The 8742-nt window shown below is 31.7% G+C and overlaps 1 protein-coding gene across 2 annotated transcripts in view; it reads left to right on the top strand.

The window, feature by feature from the left end:
* The first annotated feature begins 7059 nt into the window (after window positions 1-7059).
* LOC114324739 (protein SERAC1) overlaps window positions 7060-8742 on the top strand; it is a 116390-nt gene continuing 114707 nt past the window's right edge. For both annotated transcript variants that reach the window (XM_050656111.1, XM_050656101.1), the window contains exon 1: window positions 7060-7345. The gene's annotated coding sequence lies outside the window, so the exon portion shown is untranslated. The remainder of the gene's footprint in view (window positions 7346-8742) is intronic.

Raw genomic sequence — 8742 nt, 5'->3', positions numbered from 1 at the left:
TTTTCCTACTTAACGTGTTTATTGGGTTAAATTTGTCTGTATGTTGTTTAAATTTCATGTCAGCTAATTTTATGTTTTAACAATTGTTTTCTTTAATTTTGGACCTTGTTAGGGGGGAAATGTCCCTTTTTTCCCTCCCCGTAGATCCGCCACTGGTACAATGTATTTTGATTTAAATAAATTGCATACATTCTTTTTGCGTAAATTAATTTAATTCAATAATTATTTTTTTGGTCACCCACATTTTGGTATTTTTTTGTTTTCTTTGGCCCACCCTGTATACAGGTTGTTCCAATATAAATAAAGCTTAATGAAGATTAAAAAGTGAAGAATTTTATTTCGAATACTATCTTCTTGCTTTGCGTAAAACAGCAAATGGAGACACACGTCAATTTACTGTTCAAAGCATGTACATATTTTAAACCACATAATGTATTTATTAAGACATTAATAGGTGGAAAAATTCAGTTTTATTTCTTAAAGTATAGTTCAGTCATTTGGTCGAAAAAAGGGGGTTACCTGAAAAGCTTTCTGGGAGTTTTGAAAATTGGTTATGAAAAAATGGCGACCAATAACAGTTTTTTGGGAATATTTTTCGACCCATTTTACGAAAAAACATTTCTGTACAAAATTAAACTAGAAAAAATTTCCTACAATTTATGTATTTATAATTTTTTCTGTAAAATCAATAATATACGCGTACCAGCGTCAGAAAATGTTATTCATCTGCACCATCACGTGTTTTTCGTATATTTTTTTAATATATTCTTCTATTGCTGCCGGTATTATTCCTTTCCAGTCAGATGATCTTATTTTGATGATCTCTAGTTTCTGATGTCGTACTTATTTGATAGAGTACGACATCAGAAACTCATAGAACTTTTGTGAAAGAAAAGAATGTGGATAGTCGAGATATACGGGTTATTGTCACACAAGAGGATATAGAGGAAGAAGAGGGTATATAAATAAACGAAAAAATCTTGAACAACTTAAGATTCGCAGACAACACTATACGTTTTTCGGCATTTTTACTAAATAACCTGAAAAATCGGTCAAAATTAAAATTTTGTTATCGATAGAATATAATAAAATTAATACTTAAAAAATGATTTGTTTGTACGATTATTTGAATTTCATATATAATAATATCGTCCCACTAAGGGTACCCTGGCATAGGCTTATAAAAAAATCAATAAATTAATTGATTAGGTTAAAAAAGCACGCCACTTTGGTGCCGTACGCAAGAAAGCGCTTCTAGGCACGTTTTTGGGAAAAACTCAGGAAAATGTCAGTCCTCAAATACCTGCCGCCAAAGCCACTAACTATTTACGTAATAAAAATATTTTTATTAAACGAATAATTATTATTTAAATAAATTATTCAATTATTTGAATTGAATTATGTAATTGATTAAATAGTGCAACCTAAAAAGTGCAGAGTGATTAAAGGGTTGTGATTAGTGATTAAAGTGATTAATAATTTAATTATTAAAAAGTTACTACGCACTCATAACATTACAAAATTCAAATTCAAATTAATATACAGTATGGTGCAAATGAAAGATATAAATTCGTTATTTCGTAAACTGGCGACTTTAAGGAAAAATCCCGAAACGGGTGTGTGATACGAGTGACGTCATTCATCTGGGCGTGATGATGTAATCGATTTTTTTTTAAATGAGAATATTGGTCGTGTACCAGCTCATTTGAAAGGATATTCAGTTCTTTATTCAGTAATATAAACACTTAACATAATTATTTATAAAATTTTTTTAATTAAATTAATTGTCTAAAAAGAAAAATTTAAGTAATTTATCTACTTCAAAATATATTTTACTGCTGTTAGAAAATAAAAGAAAGTGTTTATTTGAGATATAAACATTGCTTTTCACTTAAATTCAATGTTCAAGCCAGCCACCTGCCTCTTGGAACTTTGAACATTTAATTTAAACAAAAAAAAAAATGTTTATTTTTTGAATAAATATTTTTCTCCGTTTTCTGAAAGTAAAACATATTTCGAATTAAATAAATTACATACATTATTTTTTTTTGTAAATTAATTTATTTCAAAAAATAATTTTTGGTCACCCTGTATAAATAATAATGTTAATGTTTATACTACTGAATAAAGAATTGAATAAACTTTCAAATAAACAAATTACATGGAAAGTCCCAGTGATTGGCTGTATACCATAGTTAAAAACTTACATAGAAGTAAAAAACTTCGGTTTGTAAAATAGTATAAAATTTTATTAAAAAAACTTTTAAAAAAGTCATCCAAATGGATTATAGAAAAACATCAGAACGTTTTCGATCTAGTCAGATCATCTTCAGTGACATTATCTGTAGTAATTGAAACTAGCTCACTAGTTGATATCAAAATTACATAATTATTTATTAAAATTATACTTTTGTAATGTGACACAATGTCGATGTTAATGGATTTTACTATTAGTACTCAAAAGCAGCATGGCTTCCCAGCTCGAAAAACTGTGGTACTTGTCAAGACGAGTTCGAGGTCAAGACGAAATTCGGTCTGTCACTCGTCTTGACAAGTACCCCTTCAGTTTTTCGAGCAGGGAAGCCATGATGCTTTTGAGTTCTAATAGAAAAATCCATTAACATCGACATTGTGTCACATTTCAAAAGTATAATAATTTTAATAAATAATTATAAAATTTTGAAGACTATAATATATCAACTAGTGTTCTAGTTTCAATTACTACACAGAATGTCATTGAAGATGATCTGACTAGATCGAAAACGTTCTGATGTTTTTCTATAATCCATGTGGATAATTTGACCCCGTGTGGGATGCGGGCCGCCCAAGTAGAATTCACCCACAGTATCTCCGGACTTGATCGTAAAAGGCGACTAATAGGAGCAGCATTCCGCTGACCTCTTCCTTGAAATCCTGTCGACACCTGACCCTTAACGACCAAACCTCGATACCCACCTCCAACTCACCCCGCGTGAGATTGAAGTCCTTTTGTCCGTGGATGAGTGTCAAGGGCCGTCTAGGCGTGGGGGAAGCGGGGCATGTATATGTCGCGCAACTTATTAAACTGCGTTCAGAACGTCCAAACCAGACACGCACTCCAAAAGAGGAAGACTGGTCTCCAGAGTCCTGAAAGACAACCAGTCTAAAGGAAGAATACCTTAAACAAAAAATTACCTGGTCCTCCAGGTTGGGGGTTGAGACGTCAGGTTGGTTCCCTGTCACTTGTAAAAAACCGCATTTACCAAAAAGCCTAAAAGTTGCCTCGGAGCTTCCGATGGATTAAACAGACAACGACAACAGCTACGAAAATGGACAATGAACATTGGCAATTGGAATATACAGAGCATTAGCGGAAAGGTGGAAGAAGTCATCCAAGAAATTACTAAATTGAACATGGACATAGTTATCTTGACTGAAACAAAGAAGAAAGGATGTGGTACAGAGATATTGAAGAACTATGTACTATATATAGTGGGGTTGAGAAACACCAGCGAGCAAAAAGAGGTGTATCCGTAATGATACATAAAAAACATCAACGCAAAATAATAGATTTTGAAGCCGTAGATGAAAATACCATAAGAATCAATATGAAAATTAACCAAAAACCTGTCACTATTCTCGGTATAAATGCAGTCTCTGATGATCAGCCTTATGCTGTTAAAGACGAATTCTTTGAGAAAATCAATGACGAAATTACTAAAATTGGAAGTACTAGGGAAGTGATCATAGCAGGAGATCTGAATAGTAGAGTCGGACAGAAGGTAAACAACAAAGTGATAGGTCCACATGGAGAAATAACCCAAAATGAAAATGGTGAAAGATTAATTCAATTATGCGAAAACTATCAGCTAAAAATAACAAACGGGTTTTTTACACACAAGGAGATACACAAATATACATGGATTCAGGTAACCAGAAATTTAAAATCGATCATAGATTATGTGATTACAAAACAAAATACAAGATTACAAGTAATGGATACAAGAGTATATAGAGGAGTATCATGTGATTCGGATCACTTTATGGTAAAGTCCGAAATAGTTTTTTCGTTTAGATCCAAGAAAACAAAAGAACCACCTGAAGCCACAGAAATTTTTAACACAACAAATTACAACCTGGACAGCTTACAACATGAAAGTACGAGAACACTATATCAACGAAGACTAAATGAAAAATTAGAAGATGTAATCTTCTAGATAGAGCTAGGGAGCTAGAGCTCTTTGAAGATGGCGTCATGAAATTAGTTTTTCTTAAATACCTCTAGAACGCTTCTATTTAGAAAAACGAAAATTGGTATGCTTATTTACTTTTCAGAGATGAATCGATTCCATCTATTGCAAATTTCCAGTACCGGTCATAGGCGTCCGTTTTGGGTAGAGCAACGGGTATTTTATCGCATAACTTTTTTGTCCTTAACTTTTATGCATTTCTGACACCGGATTATTAAATTGTGAGGTATTCTAGTACTAAAAGATACTCTTGTTTTAAGTCGGTAGGACACACCGTTTTCTAGAAAAATCGATTTGAAAGTTTTTCGTTTTTGAATTTGAAAAAAAATTGAAAGAACTTTTCAACAAAAAACGAAGTATTTTACCAAAATAAAGTAAGAGTAACTTTTAGTACTCGAATACCTCATAATTTATTAATCTAGTGCAGCGGTTCTCAATCTTTTTGTGTCATGTACCACCAAATACTTTTTATTATTTTTGGTACCACCTAACTGGAATACATATCTAACTAGGTGATCTAATTAACTATAATAGTGGTGCTGATTTTGGCTGTTTTGGCGTTTTGTGTACCACCACAAAAAATGAAATGTACCACCAGTGGTACATGTACCACAGATTGAGAACCGCTGATCTAGTGTAAAAAATGCTCAAAAATTCAAGACAAGAAAGGTATGCTATAAAGTAACAGTTGACCTACCCAAAACGGACGCCTATGACCAGTACTAGAAATTCGCAATTAATGAAATCGATTTATCTCTGGAATATAAATAAATGTACCAGTTTTCGTTTTTCTAAACAGTTTTTTTTTTGAATTTTTTTTTTAATTCATAAAGCGAAAAATTTTCAAATCGATTTTTCTAGAAAACGGTGTGTCCTCCGATTTAAAACAAGAGTACCTTTTAGTACTAGAATACTTTACAATTTAATAATCCAGTGTCAGAAATGCATAAAAGTTAAAGATAAAAAAGTTATGCGATAAAATAACCGTTGCCCTACCTAAAACGGACGCCTATGATCGGTACTAGAAATTTGCAATAGATGGATTAGATTTATATCTTGAAGATAAATACGCGTACCAATTTTTGTTTTTCTAAATAGAAGCATTCTGGAGGTATTTAAGGAAAACTAATTACAAGACGCCATCTTCAAAGAGCTCTAGCTTCCTTAGGAAGCATTTTCGGACTAAGTGAATTGGGTTAAATTATCTTAAAATTATCTGAAGAATATCCTGTCTTCGTTTGTCGGTAGAATTTCTGGACACCCTGTATATCATACTAGTGACGTCATCCATCAGGGCGTGATGACGCAATCGATGATTTTTTAAATAAGAATACGGGTCGTGTGATAGCTCATTTGAAAGGTTATACAATTCTCTATTCACTAATATAAACATTAATTATTTATACAGGGTGCCCAAAATTTTTGTTGAATTAAATTAATTGAGACAAAAAGAAGAATGTATATAATTTATTTAATTCGAAATACATTTTACTGCAGTCAGAAAATAGAAAAAATGTTAATTTGAACAATAATCATTGCTTTTCGCTTTAATTAAATGTTCAAACTGCTAAGAGGCAGGTGGGTGTCAGCTTTAATATTGAATTTAAGCGAAAAACAATATTTATTTATCAAATAAACATTTTTTTCCTGTTTTCAGACAACAGTAAAATGTCTTTCGAATTAAATAAATTATATACATTCTTCTTTTTGTCTCAATTCATTTAATTTAAAAAAAAATTTTTGGGTACCCTGTATAAATAATTATGTTAATGTTCATATTAGTAAATAGAGAATTGAATAACCTTTCAAATGAGCTATCACACGACCCCTATTCTTATTTAAAAAATTATCGATTGCGTCATCACGTCCAGATGGATGACGTCACTAGTATGATATATATGTCAAAAAATTATAATTTAAAAATAAAAATCGACCTAATTCGTAATTTATCTCCAGAGTCGCCCATTCTCGAGAAAATGAATTTATTTCAACTCAAACGCCCTCACTGTACCTATAACTTCAGAGGCATATATCTTGAAACCATGATTTTTTGGAGATACGCGCCCATTGAGTCTTTTGTTCTACACATCAAGACTACCAGATCCCAAAGTTTCAGAGCATTTGACAGAGAGTCATTTCCCATAAGGTTTCTGCGGGGTCCTTTGACTGAGTGAGTTTTCAATTATATCTTTTCAAATGGCTAAACCCAAAACTAAATCGAGCCTGGTGCAATTTTGACCATCTTATCCCGCTATAGCCTGCTTAAAATGAGTTTAGGAGGTCAAATGCAATCATTTTTAGGACATGAAAAAATGTTCCAAAAGTTGTTATAAATATGTTGTTTTGTTACACATTGTAGCTAAATATTTAAATGATGAACTCTATCGTCTCGATCCAATGGAGCCACCAATACAAGGTATTCTGGACCTGTGTCCCGTAAAAGATGAAGATGACATAAGACAAAGTGGGCAACGAAGGCCCAATTATATAAATAGAGGGTATCTACTTTTATGTACTGTGAGCAGTAACTCATCACATCAAAATATTTTTATTCATATAAAATAGAAATACCTACTTCATGCTCATAATGATGAAAACATTAAGATACTGCGTTTTCATTCATACCACCCAATGTCTTAATTATTTAATATAATTAAATCGTATGACGAACACCTGGCCTAATGTTTCATAGTTCCAAACAATAGACCAATGAAAAGATTGAACATATAACTAGATAACATAGCTCCCAAACCTACACTGAACTGTTGTAATAATTCTACGTCTATTTTTAAAGTCCAAATACGCAACACGTTCTAGAGCAAAACCCACGACAATCCAATTTAGTCAAGTTCTCAGTTGGTTAGTTGTTCATGTTCAGTTGTTAGTTGTTAGTTGGTAGTTGCTTGAGGTTGATAGACTTGAGGAAGTTTGGATCGTAAGTGGTTAAATAATTATAAACAAATTGCAACATTCGCTTGTTTGTTGTATTCAGTTTGTGTGTCAGTGGAGTTTAAATGCGGTATGTTGCCGTGACTTTATTAATCAATAATATAATGCGGTACACAATAGCAGACACTTTCTTGTTTTATGTGAATTAATTTGACTCATATACAGAGGTAAGTCAGATAAAACCATGTACCATGTGTAGATTGTTTTGGGTTATTTATAGGATAAAATCGAAGGAATTGGTTGTGATATTAGTCTAAATATTGGCGAATTGTTTAAATGTTGTTCTAAAGCTATTTCTTTGTGGCATTTATGTAATTTACTATTCTAACTGGGAAATAAGCCACTATTTAACTTAAAAAATAATTTTATCGACTTCCACCTCGGACGTCGTTATTAAAACACAAAATAGGTATTACTAAATTAAACAAAAATGTTGTTGCTTAGTAAAAAAATTCTTCTAATAATTTAATTTCATCTGACTCATTCATATCGGCAATTCAGACATACCTATATTATACATTTTAAAGTAGAAGACGTTAAAATGATAGGTATTGCCAATATTTTTATGAGTTGAGTTCCTGGGACGACTTTATTGAAATATAGTTCATTCGATTACATGAAATCAATTTTAACTCAAGAATATCCGTCACAAAAGAATTTTTGTTAAATTGTTTAAATGTTTGTAAATGAATTGTTTAAAAATAAATCACAGAAAAAACAAATTAAAAAAGAGTGTGTGTACTTTGTACGCACGTAAGAAGTTATACTTCTATTTTTATAATTTCAACGAAACAAATATATTTTAAACATTTTAATTGTATTTTTATTTACTTAAATATTAAACTAATTTTAATACTTAAAATAATACCAAAAATTAAAAACAACGTTAATATGTCACTTTTTATGCACTAGACTGTAATTGCTTTTCTCGTGAGGAATCGTATAAACTCTAAAAAACGTCGTTTTTTTGACAAAAAATTTATACTATAATTTTTCATGGGCTATATAGCCTTTCGCGTTTCTGCTGTATTTTAGTCAAATTTTAAAATCATTAAAAATGGTAATTTCTCGAAAAATAATGTTAATCCGTCATTTTTTGACGAACTGGAGCGTCTCAGCAATTGCTTTTCGCTTGAGGAGTCGTAGAAAATCTTGAAAACGTCAGATTTTCTACACAATTTTAATAGAAGTATAACTTCTAACCAGGCCCACCGAGAGGGGGGTACAGCCGGTACATTTTACCGGGGCCCGGCGTCGACCAGCCGCCATATTGGATAATTTTTGACATTTTATTGGAATACCCAATCAGAGCAAATGTATAACGTATCTGCGCGCAGCACCAACAATTTTTGATGAATTCGCGCACATTTTCATTCACCCTTAGCCAAATATCGCCGAATTACCTAAAAAAAGACGATTATTACGTTTTATTTAATTAAATCATTGTTTAAAGAATGACGAAATTATAATTCTCATATAAATCAATCAATTTTTCATATGACAACTTGTTAGAATTACCAACAATTTTCAATAGCTTTTGGATACTTATACTGGATTAGAGTAT

The sequence above is a fragment of the Diabrotica virgifera genome, chromosome 1 (assembly GCF_917563875.1).
Source record: "Diabrotica virgifera virgifera chromosome 1, PGI_DIABVI_V3a".
In the NCBI taxonomy this organism is placed as follows: domain Eukaryota; kingdom Metazoa; phylum Arthropoda; class Insecta; order Coleoptera; family Chrysomelidae; genus Diabrotica; species Diabrotica virgifera.
Note: the sequence above shows the minus strand (reverse complement) of the source record. Positions and strands in the feature narration are given on the sequence as shown.